General features: G+C 34.0%; 1 pseudogene; it reads right to left on the reverse strand.

The window, feature by feature from the left end:
* Positions 1–2,278: 2,278 nt before the first annotated feature.
* On the reverse strand, positions 2,279–3,399 carry LOC110646630 (RNA polymerase sigma factor sigF, chloroplastic-like; annotated as a pseudogene).
* Positions 3,400–3,654: the final 255 nt, after the last annotated feature.

Here is a 3,654-nt window from a genome sequence, read left to right on the forward strand (position 1 = left end):
ATAGGATTCCCAAAGGAAATAGGATTCCTATTTATTCCTAATCAGATTTAAACACTGCTTACTTTTACATATATATATATATATATATATACACATGGGAGAAAACGCATGGAACAGTATATACATATAAACTGACTGCGATCTCTCTCTCAACTCCACCATCATCTTCCGCTCTTTGAGGTAATTTTTAATTTTATTTTTTATTTTTTATTTTAAATTTCTTCTAATTCCTCCCAATTTTCTTATTGTGGCTTTGGTTTGAGCTCTGCCCAATAATGCGATTGTCAAGAGGTTTTATAAGTGTGAATCAATTTTTTGCAGTAAAAGATCATTTGTTTGATTGGGTTGGGCGGAAATGTTGATGGGAAATTGGGAATTAGGTTTAGTTTGTTTATTTAATTATTAATTTTTATTGTTACTTATGCTTAACATATCATATTACAAATATATAGTTTTTACTTGATCTTAGCATACTATATTGTTTCTCATTTATGAACTTATTATTGTATTTACATTTATTTCTAGTCTAAATAGCTTTTTTCTTAATTAAGGAAATTAGATATGGGGGCAGCAAAGGAGGATCAACTCATTTATCAACAATCATGCCCATGGGTTCTTATTCATGACGAGAAAAATGAGAAAATGGCAAGTTAATACTTCAAAAGGCTGTTGTCTTTTTAATCCCATCACAACACAGAAGGTGAGCTTCCTCCATTAGAGTACCACTGCAAAGACTCCATACATTCATCACCAAGTGACTCCTCTAATTGCTATGTTTTATTCATCGATAGCAAGAACAACACCATCTTCTTCGGCCAACCTGGTGATGACAAATTTATCAAACAAGAGCTCGAAATCAATTTATGTCTTCTCACAATATTTGAAGGTATATTGTAACATTTACAAGACCTAGTTACGATTACTTTTTCTAAGAATTCTGGACTTAGGTTACACCATTAACAAGTGAGGAGCTTCATAACTTGCAAGGTAATGGAATTGGGAGTTGAACGAAATTCCATATATTTTATCCAGCACAGTGAGAGATATTTTCGTGTTTTCAACTTAAAAGATAAGAGCGTTGCAATGGCTTTACCTTGTCCTACAATAAGAGCTTTTTCATACTTTCAATAGATTGTGATACCATAAACTTAATTATGATGTAGCAAAGAATACATTTCATTTTATCAATTTTTATTTTTAATATCATTTTCATGTGAAGCGTAGACATACGGAGGTTCCAGTTAGACAAGTAGAGCACATTAGGTTAGAGGATAAAAAGAAAAAAAGGGGTAGATCTAAATTGACTTGGAGGAGAGTAGTACAACATGACCTAGAAGCATTACATATTTATGAGGATTTAACCCAAAATCGTTTAGAGTGGAGAAAGCGAATCCATATAGCCGACCCCAAATTTTTGGGATAAAGGCTTAGTTGAGTTGAGTAGTTTATTTTTAATATCATTTGTAATTTTTTTAATGTTAAATTTGCTATACATTTATCAAAGCAATAGCTTATTATATTTGCCTGATCTTTCCTTTAGTTTGAGAATGTTTAGGAGTCCACAAACATGTTGTCTCATCAATTGTTTTGCTGCACTCACATCAGGGATCTAAATTTCAGTGTCTGCATGCAGTTATTTCTTGCAAATGTCAAAAGATTATAAATTATCATTAAGTAACTTTCATTTGATATTCCAAATGTCATTGTTATGCAAATTAGTACCTAAGACATTTTATATCAAAATCCATTAAATGGCATTATCTTATGCCAAACACAAGCGTGCTTGAGAGCAACTTAAAGAGATTTCACAAGTACAATATGGCTAGTAAAAATGTTCAAGATATCAGGTGAAGACAAAGAGAAGTATTTACCTGGAAAGTATTATCTTGGTCGCCCAGACAGTTTGCTGCATTGATAGTGGCATTCTTGCCATAAACAGCAACCTTTCCAACTTATCAATTGTAATTCCAGTACGTTTTGCTAATTCTTCTTTAGTTGCGTTATGATTTCCTTCCTGAATATATGACACCTTTCCTTCCATTACTTTGCCTAAGATATTATAGACATTCTCCGGCAAACAACATATTAATTGTTCTCATTCAGAAGACAGCAAGTTTTGCTGGCTTTGAGAACATTTTAAAACCACCAATGAAGAATTTGGAGTTTACAGGCCCAGCTAGTGTTAAATATTCAACAAGACACCATATTTCTCTCTAAAACAATGATAAATACTTGGGTAGATCAAATATTGTGGTTATATTGCTTAGCTTAAATCCAGTTAAACCTTCATTAAGTCCTGAAGGCTGAGAACATGGCCCTGATATTGTTTAGCAATATGAACTATCATCAGCAAATTTGCTGTAATAAGCTTTTCTCAGCTGCTGTTACCAGCGCGAAGCTGTGATTGCAAGACAGAACAACCAAGTCCAACAACATCAGCCCATTCAACCATGGTGGTTCACCACCAAATTGAGACTGAAGACCCTTCTTATCCTTCTCCAATCTCATTAAATCCTGTTTTATATTTCCATGTCCAGCCAAACAAAAAATCCTTTTTCTAATAAAAAGCATTCACAAAACAATCACCCAACAGCATTTGCAGTTAAATGTACTTGAGCAATCAATTCACTCCTCTTTAGAAGTCAGAAATTGTTTTGTTTCAGGACCCCACAAAAATAATCAAAGTGGATTCCTTGAATCAAATCCTGCGTTTATCTTTTTTCGTAGCTCTTCTAGTTGTAGAATACTAAGGCTCATGAAACTTATCTTTTGCTTTTGGCACCCTCGATTTTTAGACTGCCTCTGTAAACACCGTGTTGACCTAACAGTTTTCACCTCCTCAACTGACAATTAGATGAACATGCGGACCTCACCCTGCAAAAAATTTAGACATCAATCCTCAAAACAGAAACTAAAGGTAAAAGAAACATGAAAAAGCAAAAGAAACAAACCGAGTAGAATCTAAATCATCAAGATTAGTGCATTTCTCAGCTAATAGTCCTGCTTATTTTGAAGCAGACAAAGCTTTCTTAGCAAGGTCAATCACATTAGTTGGTTCAACAGCCACAAGCCTGTCAGTGTTGGCTGTGACAGACTGCATAGTCAATGACCGGGATGGACTTTGTGCTATTTGTAAAGGAGATATTCTACAACAGCAAAAGAAGTAACATATAAAAATGCCATTCAGAAACAAAAGTCTCAATCTAAAGAAATTGATGCAAACAGCAAGAAAATATAATTATATCCATCTTACAAATTCCAAAATTTGGCCCAACCAAGTGAGCCATACTCAGATTTCAGCACCAATTGCTCCAAACAAACAAACGCGGAGCAGGAACTGCTTGGTATATAAGTGGTTGGAACAGGAGTAACTGCAGGAACTGCTTGTTCATGAAGCATCAGAACTGCAAAATTGCTAGCATAAGTAAGGATGAAGTTACCAGAATAGTTGACGAGCGTGCTTGGTATACAATTAGAATCATAACAAATTATAGAATTATAACTAAATTTCATAAATTGCAGTTGTGTCAATACAACTCAAATGCATGTAACCTCTAAGCATAAACTCAGATGGAAGCCCAATTAAACGCTTGGGCCTTTCCCATTTCTTTAGAAAAATTTGAAATAATTCAAAATTCATGTACAACATTTTCT

Source organism: Hevea brasiliensis, chromosome 3 (assembly GCF_030052815.1).
Source record: "Hevea brasiliensis isolate MT/VB/25A 57/8 chromosome 3, ASM3005281v1, whole genome shotgun sequence".
Taxonomy (NCBI): Eukaryota; Viridiplantae; Streptophyta; class Magnoliopsida; order Malpighiales; family Euphorbiaceae; genus Hevea; species Hevea brasiliensis.